Source organism: Falco naumanni, chromosome 3 (genome assembly GCF_017639655.2).
Source record: "Falco naumanni isolate bFalNau1 chromosome 3, bFalNau1.pat, whole genome shotgun sequence".
NCBI lineage: Eukaryota > Metazoa > Chordata > Aves > Falconiformes > Falconidae > Falco > Falco naumanni.
This window is the reverse complement of record NC_054056.1, coordinates 8968701-8987158: the sequence shown is the minus strand read 5'-3', so window position 1 is coordinate 8987158 and position 18458 is coordinate 8968701. Positions and strand designations below refer to the sequence as shown.

At 40.6% G+C, this 18458-nt stretch overlaps 1 protein-coding gene across 2 annotated transcripts in view; it reads left to right on the top strand.

Moving 5' to 3' along the window:
• The first annotated feature begins 7381 nt into the window (after positions 1–7381).
• CTNNBIP1 (catenin beta interacting protein 1) overlaps positions 7382–18458 on the top strand; it is a 32502-nt gene continuing 21425 nt past the window's right edge. Inside the window, exon 1 of one of the 2 annotated variants that reach the window (XM_040587501.1) lies at positions 7382–7519. The gene's annotated coding sequence lies outside the window, so the exon portion shown is untranslated. The remainder of the gene's footprint in view (positions 7520–18458) is intronic. The other variant, XM_040587500.1, reaches the window with a different exon arrangement.

Here is an 18458-nt window from a genome sequence, read left to right as displayed (position 1 = left end):
TTGCTGTGTGTGTGAATGGGCACCATTGTGTCCTAGCCTTGACTGACAAACAATGGAAGCCCTGTAGGGAGGCTTCTGGAGTAATTTAACCTTGCATATTGAAATGGCAGGGAATTGCTAGGAAATGGCAATGAGAAGCCCTGTCTGTGACCTCTTACTTCAGCTCTGGGTGTATATCTACATGCTACCATTATTTCCCAGTATTTCTGAGAGAGCACAAAATAGCTTGCAAGTAGAAACAAGTTTCAAAAGGGGTGAAAAGCTCTCTTTACATGATCGGTGCAAGTGTTGCTCGTTTATTTATCAGATGGTGGTCTTGTGGAGAGGGGAGGGTCTGTGCCTCCACTGCGAAGTTAGAATCCTGAATAATTTCAGGGTGTAGGAGGATTTAAAATCTCATATTGTTGAATTTTTAGCTCCTGAGCGTGGAGAAACTACTTGGGACTCTAGATGTGTGTTTAACTTCCTGAGAAACTATTTTTTGTAAAATCAATATTGGGTATCTTCAGTTCTTAAAGTAGTGACTGCTTCACACTAATTCAGTAGGTGTTAGCATTTTGTCTGAGCTGATTGGAAGCCTGTATTTCACTGAAACTTTTTTAGCTTGAGAAATGTGCATTTCAGATCTGCTCTACCCTTGGTATATATTCAGGTGTTGATCTAATGATATTGGCACACCACCACCACCCCCCCCAAAAAAAAAGGCATTTCTTAATTCAATTTCATACTTGTTCCCCTTCTTATTTTACTACCAGCTAGAGAAAAGGAGAAAAGTATACAACTTCTAGATGTAAAAAAAAAAAAAAGGTGAGGGGGCAGCATTAAATAAAACCCCACCTTCATGCAAAAAAAATATAGTTTCCATCTATTTCTGTGCAAAAATAGTTCAAACATTAGCAGGTTTGGGTCCTTTGGACTATGTGTTTTAATAGGGAGTTAGCACTTCCTTTCTTTGCAGAGCTTCAGAAGTGGAGGAAGCGTTATGAAATCTCATTGGCAGAAGAAGCATTTGGCTGTGAGTGTGTTGATGTGCTATTATTATCTGGCACCCCTCAGAGAAAGTGTGACTTGCCAATCACAAATGCAGTTCGTTCCCCTTCCTGTAAGATGGAGCAGAAATGTATCAACAGAGGGAAGCTACCATTTTGCTGCTTGAACTCCACAAATTATCTAAGTAATAATTTATTTTTCCTTAAATGAGGATGAAGTACATAGCCAAATGCTGCAGTGGTTTATGCTAACTCTTCAGCAGATGACACTATAAAGAGGTTAAAGAGAGATCTGTACCTGTATTGCTAAGGTGATAGGTATATCTTCATGACAAACAGATTTTGTGATGGTTTTAGTGATTTGCTATTTTTTTGACAATGTGCTTATTTAGGTTTTCAGTGTGTTTCTGAACTGATTTGTGAAGTGTGGTAACTGCCATCACAGTAAATCTGTTGCTGGAAAGAAAAGGATGGTCATAACACTGGAAAGATCTGAAGAATTCCTAAGAGAAAAGTGATCTTATTTCTATCTTGTTAGTGCTTTGAATTATAAAAATTAAGAAATACATGTACTAAAAGGATGATAGTGAATTATTTTAGAATTAGTAATGATTTATAAACCCACTTTTAAACCCAGATGTTGGGTAGATTCAGTTCCAGTTTATGGTGGCATGGCTGGTTTTGGCAACTGGAGTTGGACCTGCGTTTGTCAGCAGTGAAGGTGACCCACTGTTTTGAGGAATCCTGTGTTTAATTGGAGTGGAACGTGTGTGTTTTACCTATCTCATATACAAATATCTAGCTGGACTTGAGTTTCTGTGAGAACTGCCATTAAATTGAGTGAGTGGAGTGGAAATAATCTTAAATTTGGGTAGCCTGTTGCAGTGTTAATCTCAGTGTCACACAGTGGTCACTTAGAGACAAAGTGGGTAGCACAGACTACAAACAGACAATTAACATGATTGGTTGTAATTTATATTGCACTTATAAGGCATAAATACCCTATAAATAGTTTGTTTAATTGTAAACTAGGACTGGAGTGAATGAGAAAATGTGGGGTTTAGAATTTATTTTGCTTGAATAGGTATCCTTTTGAAATACAGTATTTCAGAAATTAAAGGGTACACAGTATAGAAAGCATAATTTATGTCTTTCACTGATGGAAGTTTTTTCCTTTTGTTTTCTTTAAGAAGCTCTTACTTAGATGGAGTCTTTTGTCCATTATATCAGGACTATTTTCCTGTCTGGGGCAGTATTATGTTCTCAGCTTTATAGCTGAGAGCAGCTTATTAAAAGGTGTTATTAGACAGTCTAAAATTATTGAAAACAAAACAGTCCATGGGGACTGTAGCTGCTGCCTTTTCCTTTCTGCTGATTACTGGTGCTAAGTAACTCTTCTCCCTCCACACCCCCCAACCTGCTTGCAGCATTAATATGTAAATTAAATCTCTTAGCGCTCCCACAGATCACAGTAAGTTTACAGTGCAATGATATGTAAATGTTTTTCTTTGGAGTTTGAGAGGTTCCAGGAAAAACATTTTTTTTTAATTGATTAGCAAAAATTTCTGGATTTTTTTCAAAGTTTCTGTACTGCAGGCAGTTGTAAAATTCTTATTAAACTGATCCTTGACTGAATATCTTTTTAATGTTGTGCTCCTTCTGCTTTTGAAAAGATCTCTCATGATTTAGATACACAAAGGTGAGCTTGAGATCAATCACCAGTATTGTTGCAAGATTTGTATGGCAGGTCAGACTTCCCTTTGCAGAAGTTGTGAAGGGTCAGAAAGCATAGCTCTAACCAGAGGCTAGATATGTCCTGCAAAATGCCCTGACTACAAAGGTTATTTAACAAGGAAACTGTTGCCAATGTGAAACATTCATACGTTGACCCTAGCAAGTAGTTACTTAATGCTTGAAGTGGTTAGATTAATTTCACAGACATAATTGGTGTGCTGTGCTAAATGTTTTGCCAAATAATCCTGGGACGTACCACCATAGGTATCTCAAATGTTTCTGCAGGGGCTGGAAAAAAGTCCATAATCTATTTATTATAATAATAATTTCCTCCAATAAAAAATGGTAACAAAAGAACAACTCCTAAATGAAAGTATGGTTTTGTCATTTAACATACAAGTTTGTGATGTTCAAGTTCCATCCTCAGTTCAGCATTAGACCCAGGCAGGTCAGTTATTCTCTATACATCTTTCGTTCCTGGAGTGAAATACAGATTATGATACTTGAATATCGAGTGCTGTGAAGTTGTTATTGATCATACCTGGCTTTGAAGATTAAAAGTGCTTTGTTTTTTGTTTATCGTTTTACAATCCTCATTTCAGAAGTAGAGTACAGTAGCTTTAAGCACATCGTCAAAGTTGCCCAGAGTTCTTTGTGGCCATATATAACCTCCCTTTTTTTAATCTTCTTTGTCTATAGGATGAATCTAGTGATTGTAGTTATCTAAAAGAAAAAAAACGTTAGAAAGAAAACTGAAGCTTCAAACACTCTGTCTCTCTTTCTTCTGTCTTTGTCTCCTTGTATTATTTCTCTCCTTTGATCTTGAATGGAAAAGTAGCAAGTTACCTTTGTCTTAAAGGAAAAATACAAGATTTCTTAAGAGATCCCTTAGTTTGTCATGTTACCTTGCCTGTTAAAATCAAATTCATTTTGGTAGAGAGTTCTGTATTAATGATAACCCTACTGACCAGGCATTTAAGGCTGTATCTTTAGTGGCTGAAGTGGTAGGCAAATTAAATATAACTATCTGGTTTTGCTTCCAGTATGGCTGTTCCCTTCCTATATAAGGGCAGATAGAATTTTTACATAGTAAAGAAATAAAAGGCAGCAGGCATCTTTTAGTTTCCCCACTTCCATAATTTTAAAATTATCTTCACTGAGTTCTGGGGAAGACACTTCTATTAGGGAAGTAAACTTATTTCAATTCTGTCTGCTTAGCTACCCACGAGAGGGTAATAGGAGTACTCATATTGGATTTTTTCTTTAGGAGTCATGGCAAATGTGACACCTTGTCTTGCTATGGGGTTGTAGGGGGTTTTAACTATACCTTAATATAGGGGTTTACACCTGTGAGACAGGAGGATAATTACTGGAGTTTGTGGCCCAAGATTTCTCTCCCATAACTTTTAAACATCCAAAATTACCACCTCTAGTCAAATGGGAGCTGCTGATGTTCAGAGCATCTGAAAAGGTGGCCTAAAGTATCTGACACTCTGATAGGATAAATAAAAAAGTTTCAGAATAAGTAACCTCTAAAATAAGGTCTTAAAAGAGGAAATACAGACATAAGTTTAGTGGATGTAACTATATGTAAGGCATTGCTGTATTGTGCACTGAAGTATCCACTGTAATTTGACATGACAATGTGTTAATGATCTATTTAATAGCAGATTTCTTTTTAAAACAAGTTCTAATCATGGACATCTCTTTTTATGTTGCTATTGTAGTAATTTGCTGCTTGATAATGTTTAGGATCATGTTTTCAACACGTCTTCAAAAATGGGTCGGTAATGATTGCAGATGTACTGAAAAGCGTCAGGCAGAGCCACCTGCAGATCCTGTGGACAGAAGCGTTAATGTTTGGGTAAATAGCTTTTCTCTTGATTGTCCAGTTAATGTCCTTCTAAATTGCAGATTGAAATTAGGTTCTGTAATGTTGTAAAAGTGTGCTTTGCAATTTTAAAATGCCAGATTTAATCTGGGAATGCTCTGCTTTTCAGTTGAATATGTGGCCAAGAAGGTTACTTACTGTACAAACTGAGTCTAGATTAACAAAAAAAAGACTGTCATAGCCTTTTTTACACTAAAGGGCTCTTTTGTTCATCCCTCTAAAATATCTGCATACCTCCTCACTGCAGAGTCTGTAGAAACCTTAAATACTTTAACTAGGGCAGCTAAAATATTTATTTCGTTTTCTAGTATATTCTCTATAACCTATGCAAGTTGTGCTCGCCACTAGTCGTGGAAATTTCAGCTGACAGCTGTGACCCTACATTGTTTATTACAGCATCCGAGTACGCAAAGAGTTGATTGGTTGAACTGCATTTAATTTTTTCAGGAAACACTGTACAGTGTCTGTGTCAGAGCATGATTTTGATGGATTGGAATTGTCAGAGTAAGTCTGAAATATAAAAGATTACCGAAAGAAAAAAGGTTACCAAACTAAAACCAGTTCCCTCACTGGGTACCGTACACATCTTGGAGAGAAACAGTTTTCATTACTGTTGCATGTGGTTAAACTGGACAGATAATGAAAGCAGGGCTTGTGTGTACAGATGCTGCTGGAAGCCCTGAACGAGAAGGAGATGCCAACAGGTACAGAGGGACTTGGAGGGTGGAGGCAGCTGGATTGTAACAGAGTCCTAAATGAATTTGAGAGCTGATTAAGAAGGAGTTGGAGATCAGAGAAGGAAAGAGTGAAATGAGACACTTAGTTTCTAAGTCAAGCAGGGATTCAGATGAGAGGGTTTCATGAAGTTTTGGCTTACTAGAACAAACAGCAGCCTCATTAAACAGAAGAGATTAGAAGTTATTGAAAAGAAAAATCCCTTTCATCTGTTAGATTTTTACAAAATAACTTGCCATCTTCATACAATACTTGTACAAATATTAGAAAGACTTAAGCTTTCAACAGTTAAACTTCTTCACATTCCCCTGGTGATGATAAGCTGTATTCTTACCATTTTGTGGTTGGGGCAAGTGAGGTGGTGATTGGTAAGATAATAATTTGATCAAATGCGGTGCACTTGCATCTTGTGTTTACTTTGTGAAGGTCTCTGTGTTCCTGTGAGACATGAACAATCTTCTACTAAAGCTGTTGTGGAACTGGAGGTTAATAGGTCTCTAGAGCATCCACATTTTATGATGATACAGGTGACTACTATAATGCAAAGTGTCACCTTGCCAGATAGCTAAACATCACAATAAGCTTGATGGTAGCAAACTGAGGTGGGACAGAAGCCGATTTGGACTCAGTGTTCAGTGTTTTAAGAAGATAAATCTAAAAATTCTTCAACGGTAGAGGAAGCCTTATACTATCTCTCTGCTAAAACCCTTTCTTAATAAATGCAGGATGTTAAATTGATGCTAGATATGATTGCATTGCACTGTTACACAGTCAGCCAGCTAAATAGGAACAGGAGAGCTAGACAATACTTAGTCATAAAATGGTGTTTTGCCCATGATGTTATCAGTAAGAAAATTCATACTATTGCAAAGATGCAAATGATGGCTTAATTATACACTCCTACTACCATAAGATGCTTTTAGATCTTTCCCTCAGACTCATGTACTGTGCTAATTAAGAGTAATCCAACTGGAGGATCCCAGAGCAATGCTTCTGCATATTTTTTCCAGCTTATGCTGGAGCTCTTATGTTCTTTTCTTAAATAATTAATGATCATTACTGCCTGCTGTGCTGTGGATATGTGCTAGTGATCTCAGATCCCAGCATATTTGCACCATTCCTGTTCCTGTCAGCAGCTTGGTTTTGCTCTTTGCAGAGGCTTTCATGTTAAGACCTTCATTAACTGGCGGTGGGGTGTGGATTTCAGTGGCACTGGGCTTTCATGTCAGTAAGTTGCAAGCTGGTCGTTACTGTGACTCTTTTTATGCAGTTAAGTTAAATACAGAGTAAAAAAAACAGGTGCATTTTAGTAAATGACACTTAGTACACAAAGCATTTTTATCTTCCGGGGTTTTATACATGCCTCGCTGGCCCCACCGGTGGGTGCGCTGGGTGAGCAGTGTTGCTGTTAAGCCCGGTGGGAAACCGAGCTGCAGGTCCTGATGGAGCAGGAGCGGTGAACCTTCCATGGCTTCTGTCTATTACAATTTGATAATTTTTTTTTCTTTAAATTTGTAATGTTTGAAATTAATTTCTCTGTGTTCACTGCGGGTTTACTCTGCTCCAGCCTGTCTAGGGGGAGGATTACATTATTTTGGAGTGCTTGCATGGCCAGGTGAGTGCCCGTTCTGGGGGGCTCTCAGAAGACGGGCTTCCCTGGGTTTGCGGATTTGGCTTAAATTGCGCTGGCGGGGGTGGTGCAGCGCCTCGGCGCGCCCAGCAGAGCAGCCCGCTGCCGCGGCGCCGCCGGGGCTGCCCGGGGTGCCGGCGGGGGTGCCGGGGGGGGTGCCGGGGGGGCTGCCCGGGTGCCGGGGGGGGTTGCTCCGCCGCCCGCTGCGGTCGGGGGATCCGCGAGGGGGCGAGCGGGGGCGGGGTCCCTCCCGCGGGGGCGGGGTCCCTCCCGCGGGGCCGCCCCTGCCCCGCCTCTCGGCGCCGCGCCCCGCCCCGCCCCTTCCTCCCGGCCGGCCGGCGGGAGGTGCCCGCGGGCCGCCGCTGCCCTGGGCGCTGGGACCGGCGCGTCCCTCCCCCGGCGCCGCCCAGGCACCGCCCTCCCCCCGCCCCAGGCTGCCGCGGTGAGTCACGGCGGAGGAGGCGGCCGCTCGGCTCGGCTCGGATCGACTCGCCCGCCCGCGCCGCAGGACCGCCGGGGCCGGCGCGGCCCCGCAGGCAGGTGAGCGCGGCCGCCCTTTGTGCGCGGCGCCCGGCCGGGAACAAAGGCGCTCGCCGGACCGCGTCGCCGCCGGCCGCGGGCCTCTCTTCGGCCGCCCCGCCGGGGCCGGCGGCCGCTCCCGCACCCCCCTGCGCGGCCCGGCGGCGGAGCTCGCCCGGGCGCCGCGGCCCCAGCCCCCGGTGGGCGCCGCCAGGCCGCGGCCCGGCCGCGCAGGTACCGGCGGCGCCTCGGCGGCCCCCGGCATCATCCCCGCCTCGCGGCGGCGGGTCCCTGCCAGCCATGGCCGCGCTCAGGCGGCAGGTGAGGGCGCTGCCCCGCGAACGGCGCGGTGCCCGGCGGCTCCCCCGGGAGCGGCGCGCCTGGCGGCTGCGGGGGCGGCCCGGGGCGGCGGCACCCGGCGCTGTCAGGAGGGCGGGGGGTGGCAGCGCCTCGTGGGCCGGGGCCGCACCGGCGCGGTGCGAGGGCTCCTCTCCGGTGAGGGGGGGTGCTGGCTGTGCCGTGTCTCCAGGTGCGCGGCATCAGCGGGCGTTTGCCTTCTGGGGAAGAGAAGACTTTGCTCTGCTGTGTGTCATCTCTGATTTGACCATCCCTTGGCTTGGCACACCGAACAGAACAAGCTTTGATGCTCTGCGAGATGAGAGGAAGATATTCCGCAGATGTGGTGGTTTAAAAAAAAACCCACCAAACTCCCAACAAAAAAAAAAAACAGGCAGAGGAGGCAATGTAGGTGTGCCTGTTCGGTGTTCCGATTCGAGTTGGCGCTAGTGTGGCGATAGGCCATGCCTACTGAGTGTTTTAAGAACGTAATTTTAAAACACATTTGAAAAATCAAAATCTGATGCTTAGTTTTGGTTGGCTGCTGAACTTGTAAGCTGCCGGCTACTTTGCCTTTGGTATTTTTGGAGCTCATCTATGATGGGAGGTAGCATGCTGAAGGAGAAGCACTACATAAGTGGTGATAAGAGGCTAAGCTGCGTACTTCGGGGGGTTTATTTTGAATGTATGGGTATTCAAGGTGAGGAGTATGGCTACAGAAAACGGTGCGCTACTACTTTTTTAAATGCAGGCTCATTTTCTTACCGATCTAAAAGCTGCTGTTTGCCTTGACCAACAGATTCAGCTGGAAAATGGTGGCAGGTGTACTTCAGGTACATGGCAGTTGCTTCACTTTGCCATTGCCTGAAAAAGCATCACCTCATTCTCCATTTCTAGCATCTTGGCAGAAATTGGCAGCTGCTTCAGTGTAATTTAGAATCATTGGTAAATGGATTTGTGTGCTCTCTAGTTAGGTGGTGCATGTTAGACAGTGTAAATCTACAAGGAAGCCTGTAAGATTGAAGAAATGCAAGAGCAACGGCCATTTTCAATGAGTTAACTGAAAATTGGTTGGCTGAAGTTTTATGGCTTACCCAAAATTGCTTCAAAGAAGTAGTTCTCTTTTAGTTCATTTTAAGCATTGCAACAGAGGTTATGAAAAGTTGTATAGAACATAAAAGTGCTTTCAGGATTCTTTTTGACATCCAAGCGGGAAGATTGTGAAATCTTCACCAGGAAGATTGTCCCATAGCCTGATAGGAGTCGTCGTAATAAATACGGATCAGATACACCGCAGTTGTCGCTTGCCAGCATGAATTGCGTAGAGGAGTTGTGGGTACTGCACGTCGGTGTAGGTGCGGGGAAAGTGGGCTGTTTGCTCACCACATGAATTGGAGCCCCTGCCTGTTGTCTTAACAAGAGTTAGTCACACGTTTCACTGGGTATGTAACATCATAATGTTAAGTATTAGGTCTGCAGAGAAATCAAGTTCTGAGTCCCAGTTCTGTGGGAGGTCTGTAGTTGGACCAGTTTCTGCTCTCTTCCATCCTCTGCCGTTTCCCTCCTTCCCCCATCCTGGGTCTTAGATCACTTCGCAAGAGGAGAGAGAGGTTTCCTGAACAACTTGTGTTATATTCTAAACAGAAGCCAAATTTTATTATAACCTGAATTTTGTTATTGCAAATATCGACTGTGTTATACACGCCTATTGCTAAAAATTAAAAATCATCCTGCAGTTGCATGCAGGCAAATAAAAACTAATGTCTGCATGTGTTTGGTATGGTGCCGCTCATGTCAAAGGTTGATGCTTTGCCTAGGAAACAACTTGTGTGAAGTCGATGTATTTATGTTAGCTTGAGGTTTTTTCCTCTCCAGAGTATTTGTCATCTATCACAGTCATAACAGTTAGGATTTTTAGTAAGTATATAAGTTTGTTGTTGACTGCAAAGCATGCCTCCTGAGCATCTGACCTAATTTTAAGTGTCAAACACGCACCCAAGTGCTGTGCGTACAGAGAGGCTTTTAGAGGCTGCTGTTGAATATGCTTGGGGAAACTTTCAGCAATTTTTTCCAAAAAAGGAGAATTAGGTATCTTCAGAAATATTTCTATATATGCAGATGCAAAACTGCATTTCTTGTTATTACAAGCTGTCAGCAGATTGGATTTGCTGCTGAAATAGAAACAAGGACAGTAGCAGCTGTTACAGCTGTACCATACCTTTGTGTACATCACACAGAAGTCATTGAACCTGATTTGAACCTGTTAATGTTAATAGTAAAATTTTAATCTTAATAAATACGCCAAATGTTTATGTTCTGGGAGCTGACATAAGTATTACATCTAGAAGCTGATTATAATTCAGTCTTCAGATAGTGAGAGTAAAGCACTTCTGCTGTTTCGAAATGTGTTAATAGTCATGAGGGTAAAGCTGGTCAATCACGTTCTCTATTTAAACTGTCAGCACGGTGCTTCTGGAGCAGTATGGTAGGATATTCAGCCAAGAATAAACCTTCATTTGTAATAAGAAGAATGTTTAAAAATCATAGTGTTTGATAGTTTTCACTGAGCCCTCTTTAAACTTGGTCCTCTATGTTTTTCTGATAGACTAACTGAAATCCATCATGTCTTGTAAGGTTCTGTCTGAAAGTACATGTATGTAAGTATTTTTGATAATTTTTTTTGTCTTTGGTGTTAAACCATATAACCAGAAACCGTACATAATTTGAATTCATAATGCCTTTAAAAAATTTCTTTTAAAATAACTCTGCATCACAGGTATTAGATTTTTTTGGTGGGCCTTTTTTTTTTTTTTTTTTTTTGGAGTTCTGTTTTGCTGGAAAAGTAATAGTATCCATTAGTTTAATTCCAGTATAGCTATTGCAGGTATGTGAATAGTCCCAGAAAATGCTTGGTTTGATGCTGCTGTACACCAAAGATGTCAATTATTGGCATGAAAACATTTTGTCACCTACTCCACATCCTAAGAAATGTTGTTAGTCTAATGGTCTTGCTTCTAAGTGCATGGGAGAAATGATACATAGATAGGTTTTAAATGTACTAAAAACTTAACAGCAAACTTAATTTCATTTAGAGAAAGACCAAAACGCTTTGTTTACTGTTATTGATGTGGTTGTATCTGTGAGAATGGATGAGACTTAAGTTCTTTTTCCCTTTAAAGAGCCGTGGCCTGTCTGTGAACTTCGGTTGGCATAAGAAAGCGGACAGACCAGAATGAGCAAAACTATGGCGTGTTAGTGGGTGAGAAGAAGCCAAAGATCAGAAAAACAACCAAAAAAACATTAGTTGGTAATTGAATATGAGAGCACTCTTCTGACTCAGGGGCTTGTTTTCAGACTCAGTGTTGGGGAAGCATATGTAACAAATGCTTAAAAAAATTAGGAAAGTTCATTTCTTACTTCGGCTCACTACTGGTGATTTGACAGAATGTTACAGTGGTTACGCGTGGTTTAAATGTCAGTTTGAATATGGGAAGCCTGGTTGTACTTCCTGCATTTTAGTAAGTATTTTGAAGGTTTAACAGAACGTGAGATCTGCCAAGCCTATTTTTTCTTCCTAAAAAAATAATGTGGATACATAATAATTTCTAACGCTATTTTAAAAGCAACAGCACCTACCATCTCCCAGCCTAAAAAATCATACCTGGAGATAAACTGCCATGAAAAAAAACCCTAAAAATTTCAGCTTCTTGCATTGTTGGAATTCCTGTGACTGACTAAATTAGCTACTGATTGGGGAACAGAAGCAGAGCCAGTAGATTTGTACTACTATTACACTTGTCTTAGGATGTTCCATTTTGTTTCCTGCAAATATGTAGAACAAAAACTTACTTGATTTTTCAGAAAGTCAATTTTGTCTGTGTTAGGAGGGTAAGTAACCAATATGGAAGCAACTTAAGTAATCGTCTCTTGTTTATGACCATGACCAAGCTCTGAAACTTCCTGACTCAGTTTATCCTTCTATAAAATTAGTTGACTGCTTCACAGGAATGTTAAGATGTTTAATTAAAGTGTAATTGTTTTGCCTCTGAACTCATCCAGCTCCTGATTCAGTGCACATTGAAGTCAGTGAGCTTTTAATTAGTTTCATTGAACTTTAAGTAAGTGTAGTGTATGCCCACCCATGTCCACTTAAAGGAAATGTGACCTAAATTTTCACAGCGGAGATTCTGTAAAGGAGCAGTGAAAATACTGAAACAGTGTAAGGGAAACTACTGATGGAAGGCTTTTGTAGCAGTGAGAAGCGCATAGTGCAGCTGCGGTCGTCTCTGGTGCCTGTTGTCATACTAACATAATGTTAATAGACTTTCCTAACTTTGCCTGTGCTGGATGTTACACAAAAACCTGAAATTGTCATTGTGCCCTGGCAGCTTGCACAATTGGTCAGTGGAGGCAATATCAGACTTCAAACAGTAACTGAATGTTTATGTGAAAATGATCAGCAGTAACACACTTAAAATACAATTAACTTTAAGAGTTGATGCCAAATTGAGAAAAATACGAGCATTCACATCTGCTTAGCTGCTTTTTTTTCAGGAATGTCTGTAGATGCCAAATAATACTCATTTGTTTATGTGGAATTCATGAAAGGTTTTGCTTAACTTCAGAGGTCAGAAACATCAGGTTTTTTAAACGGAGCTTTTGTCACTGAAAATTTGGTCAGTGCCTACAAGGGGAGTCAGCAAAATAAACTTTCCACAACTCACGTAAAACTGTTTGCAGCGGTTTTCTTAATGTTACACTGTCATGATTCTTAATTCATTAGCTCTTACAGAATGTGTTTTAAACCTTAAATAAAATTCTGCACACGTAATAACGTGCATGAGGAAATACAGTTTTAGTACCTCATTTTTAATATGTCCATTTCGTTGTTCTTTTCTTGGTAGCTGCAATTTTTGACATGATTGCTACAAGCCCACTCCTTTTGTTGAGAAACTAAATATAATAAAGGTGTACTGTAATCGTGCTAACGGTTTGGGAAGTGCAAAATCTGCCTGCAACTTCAGTAATTCTCATTGCCCATTCTGCCTCGAACTGGTGGTTGTCACATGCAGTCCTGCTCATGGAAACTTTCTGAAGCAGTGTGGAATCTTACAGGAGTTTTAACTTGTAGAAGGATCAACATTGTCTTGAGCATCATTGATAATGGTCTGTGGACTAACATCTTTTGTTATTATTGGTATATATTGGTGTTTGATTAATCAAAATTCATATTGTTGCATCTTTGTGGTGCCTCTATTCTTAGGGGAGTGGGTGCCATTTATCCCGTAAATGTGCCAAATTTTACATATATAGGAGATCTTGAAAGAATGAGTTTTAAGTACTTCACAGATCAGCACTAGTGAAGTTAATAATCAGACTTGCCACACAATTCCACATACGGTTTCCCATGCAGCTCAGCTTGGTTGCCTTTAACATATGTGTATTGTAAGTCTTGTACTTCCACTTTTTCTCTGTACTCTGAGATTAATCGGTCCCAGCACCGACTGGGACTTGATATAACCCTTAAAAAAATCCTGTGGTCAGTAATTTTATTTCTGTCTAGCCCACGCGCGTGTGTGTACAGTAGTGCTAAAGGGAGATTTCTGCTGTCAAACTAGTGACCTTTTTTGCAGTTCAAGGCTAATACAATTCAGGTAACACTCAAAGTCATGGCTAGGGAGGAAGGAAATTGCATCCTTTTTCCTGAGAATTAGGAAGTCCCATGAAAGCAAGATTTCTTTCCTTGTAATTCCACTTCACCAAAAAATGTGGAAAGCAAAATGCCTATGGTGAAATTGGTGCATAATTAGGAATTTGTTTTAAACTTGCGAATGTTACAAGTCCTCTGTCAAAATTTTTTCCTTCCTTCCTCTTCTCTCGATCAGATGTCTTTGCAGCATGGTATTGTTTAGTGAGCTAAAGAAGGTAACAAAAATCCTTTTTGTCTGCTTTTTGTTTTTAAGTAGTCCTTCAGAGAAGAGAGGAACTGGCATACTTTTGCACATATGATTAAAATAGCTATTTAGACCAGTTCATTAAACAGTATCAAGGAAAGTTCTCAAGGAGTATTATTTTGTGAAGGCCCTGGGAGTAGGGGTCTCTTGCCCATATTATCCTATAATATTAATGATGCTAACAGATCACTGGGGAGGCAAAGGTTTTGTGTGGTGATTACTGCAAAAAAGATGATCAATTAATCTATTCATATTAGACAAATAGCCATTAATAGCTCTTGCTGCAAGTTGAACTAAGAATTAATAAAATACATTTAAAAATAGCTTAAAAATTAAACCGTACATTGATTCAAAACTGAAACCACTTTGCTTTTTGCATTATGCAGAGTATCCATGAGGAAAGCAGCCCAGAAGATCAGGGGTTTGGGTGTGGGTTTTTTTGTTGTTCTTTGTTTTCTCTAAAGAGGCAAGATAAGTAGGTGTCATAAGGCGTGTATTTATCACTTTGCACAGCAAACTTTATTGATGTATGAGGCCAGAACAGTATTTCATGTTGTTGTCCAATGGTTAGGCAATTTTGGTAGTCAAGAACTATTAATCTAAGAGTCTGGTCCTAACACTGTGCTTTGACACAGCATTGCAAAATACTAAAATGCTAAGTAGTCACCAACCTAATAACAGCTCACATTTTAATTGCTTTAAAAAAAATATCTAGTTAGCCATAATCTCTACTATAAAAGATCTGTAGGCATTTTCAGTCTAAAATGATGTTCGGATGTCAGTATAAATTACAGGAAAGCATAGGTCACATTTTAAATTGAAAGCTAGCTCTAATAATCCTAGGCATCTGTAGAAAGATACTGTGTCGATGAGTACCAAAGAAATGCCCATAAACGTGTTGGTGCCTCAGTGCATGGAATAGTGAGAGAAGCCGTTCCGGGAGGCATTACTCACGATGTCTGGTTAAATATAACAATGCAGTGTGCTTGAGCTGCTGAGAAGTTGGTCACTAGACCACAGGCAACTGGACTCCAAATATGGTACTTTTGGGTTTTGGGGGCTTTTACTGCATGCTTGTAAATTGAAAATAAGTGTTATTGTTATTTTAACTGCTTACAGACACTTACTGGAATTTTGCCTGTTCTGATTTTGGGACTGTCTGTCATGCTTTAGGATTAACAGTGTCATTTTCCTTTTTGTGGAAGTTGACCGAGGCATCACATATTTGCACTAGGCATAAGTTCAATTTCCAAATGGTTTAATTAAAAAAAATATATCTGAATACAGATACAGTTTTCATGAAACTGGTTGGAAGCATACCAAGCACTGAAGTGCTTGTCCATTAGCAGAGCTGGTAATTCTGCATGTGTGCTTATTCGTGCCTATTTCTGTTTCCTGTTCCATTTCAAGCCACTTGAGAATAACTGGAGAAGGTTGAAAAAACATCCTGCACCTTGGGCATACACAACTACTTGCATCGGTGTTGACATTGTACTCCGTTGTGTAGGCATGGTAGGCTTATTTTAGGTTCGTTACGAAGACCAAACCAATTTCTTGCTTCTACAGTCAACTCATTCTTAATCAGTGTTTATGCTTCGTGAGTGTAGCGTGTTTATCTCCTGTGTATTAAGTTATCTTTTAGCCTGTTGAGTGTAGTTTCTGTGATATAAATGGCAACCTTCAGTAAACCCCAGTTTTAATGCTAATGATCTATAAGTCTTCAGAGGATTGCGAGTCTGGCGTTACCACTTCTTACAGAGCTTCTCAGAAAACGTGACTTTGGTCATAAAGCTGATTGACATGACAAGAAAATGAAGTGACCACAATTAATGGTCTCGATCTTCCTTGTACGTGTTTGTGTATTGGCCTTGGTTCAGTTTCTGTGATGATCATAGAACAGACATGCTGCAGGAGGCTGTCAGTGTCAGTAATTAGTAGTCCAAAAATATGATACTGCATAGGTGGAGGTGTTAATATGGGTACATATTTGTACAACGTGTGCAGCATGCCTACCATGTAAAATGGGATAGGTACATTGGAAATAATTTTTTGATTCTTGTAGACAGTTGTTGAAATGTTTACCTGCTACTGGTGCTCCTTTTTTCCACTGGTTTATCATTCAAATTAAAAACAAACTTTGAAAATAAGCTGATTTCCTAAGAGCAAGAAAGGCATCTCAAGTTTGTTATATCTATGTGCTGGAAACTTCACTTTCTGTTTCTGAAAAGGGTAGATTATTTACAAAGACATCCACAGAAAGCATTACCATACAGTTTTGTTTTGATGATGTATGCGTAACACTTTTTTTTACAGCAGTAATTCTGTTGTGTGGGATACCTGGCAATTAAAATCATTGGCTATCTATCATTAGTGCCTAATTTCCTGTCTAGGAGATTTGTAGCTTTGTTATAAATAGGGAAGAGGTGTGTGACCACTGCTACAGCAAGAGCAGCGCCTGTCAGTCCAGCTGTTGAAGACCATCTTGAGTGAAGTATTATAATTTTCTTTTAGAATTGTTTCTTGGACTGGGATAGAGTTTCTGTATAAACTGCTGTAGCTGAGTGTTGTTACTTTTTCAGAATTTTTGACAGTTTTGTCTTTGAAGTGTGAATACCCTAGTGAAATGCAAGTCTTTTTTTTAAGGTTTTGTTGCTGTTACACATCTGATTTCAGAGGCTTCAAGTTGACTGACGTGAACTACCTAAAAAGCTGTGCTGCCTCTTCTCACTGTATGAGACATGACAGATGTCTTCTCTTTGAGAGATTGCTGCTGTAGTATGGAGAAAAAAAAATAATCATCTGGTTTGTATGTGTCTGAAGGCCAGGAGGCAAGCATAAACTTCATAAAAATTGTGATTATAATGGTAGAGGGTTTATTTTTTTTCCAGTTAGCTGGAACATTGATGTAAGAACTGTTTTATTATATTGGGAAGCTTTTCTGAATGCACTTCATTACTACTTTTGAAGTCCTTTTGAAGCTCTGAAAGGTGTTCCAGCACTGGGGAGAAAAAAAAAAACCCTACTTGTTTTTATAGATTTTTCATATCTAAATGACAGTGTTTGGGGCTGTTTCCTGTCCCTCTTCAAGAGGAAGAGGACTGTACTGTTTTGTTAAAAACTTCTGTCTAACATTTAAGAGATGTGAACCTACCACTGGAGTTCCAACTGTAAATTGACCAAATTCAGATTCAAAAGTCAGCTAAAAGAGAACACTGAACATAGAAACAGCTGGGGGGGGGGGAAGTATTAAATATTTCAACTCCTACTGTTCACCTATAAATAGGTAGCTGTTATGAATTCTTCATTGTTGTATCCCTCTGGAGATGGGAATTAATCCAATCTCCAGCTGCCTGTGACTGAAGGTCACAAGTTAGACTGAATTAGAGAAAAACTTGTAGCAGGATTTTGCGGACTCTGGGTCCTGACTTCAGGTTTCAGGCTCCGTCTTGGAAGGTTTGTAGGGCTCTAGCTGTTCTCCGTAAAAATGTCATTGGAAAATTAACAAGGCTTAAAGGTGCAGCATCCCCTTGCACTTAAAACTTCCCAGTATGACTGTGTTTTCACCACTGAAGTACTCGGTAGTGTAACTGTGGAGGCTAATAGCTTAACCTCGTATAATGATGCCATGGAGTTTCTTCATGCTGGCTGTTAACTCCATTTGTGTAGTGCAAAGGAAACCTGCAGCGGTTGGTTTTATTCATTGTAACTCCTTATCTGAGCTTTTATAATCCTATCCCATTAATTGAGGTTTTTAGCTGCCTTGAACAGAACCAGCCAGACTCAAGAAAAAAAAAAAAAAATTGTAGCTGAACTAACTCCTGTTGATTTCTTTTGGCTGTAACTGGAAATGATACAAGATATTAAAGAGGTAGTCAGCTGTGACTTAAATTTAAGGAGCTTGATAGATGGCCACTTAAGTACCCTGATTTATTGAGGCTGAATATGTAAAATATTACATTTGCTGGCAGCTTACTGCCTTTTTCTGCCTTTTTCTCCCCGCACCCCCCCCCCCCCCCCCCCCCCCCCCAATTTAGGCTGTACAAATTGCTCAGTTTCAGGTTGTTTTTTCCTATACCAGTAAAATGTGGAATTTAAGCATTATAGAAGACTACAGTATTGGGGAGAATATGTATGTAATCTGAAGGAACGAAAGCTCGTGTTGTTTTCTCACTGCATTAAATAAGCATGTCTTTAAAATTAAATGGCATGCTTAAGTAGTTTGCCTTATGCAAAATTTATAAACATACCGATTTTTAGTGTGTTTTTTTCTTTTTCTGTTGGGATATGTAATATTTTGGGGGTTTGTGTGTGTGGTTTGTTGTTTGGGGTTGTTTTGTTGGTGTGGGGTTTTTTTGGTTTTTTGTTTATAAAGGAATGATGGGGGGTGTCAGTAATTTAGAAGTTCTTTATTAGGAGCCCATCTGTGGCATTGTCCAGCGGAGAAGCCCTTCCAGGTTTTGAATTCCTAAGAGTATAGGCGGAAGTGAGGGAAAATACAGTGACAAATCTGTAATTTTCAGTTGCTGTGAGTTGGAATCCTCCTCTACGGAAAGCATTCAGTCAGCACACTTCTTGCTGGTGAGCTTGAGTTTCCTTGGAAGCTGTTCCATCTGTTTGTAGAACAGACTAGTTAAGCTGAGTTTGTGTGCAGATTTCTCCTGTCCACATTT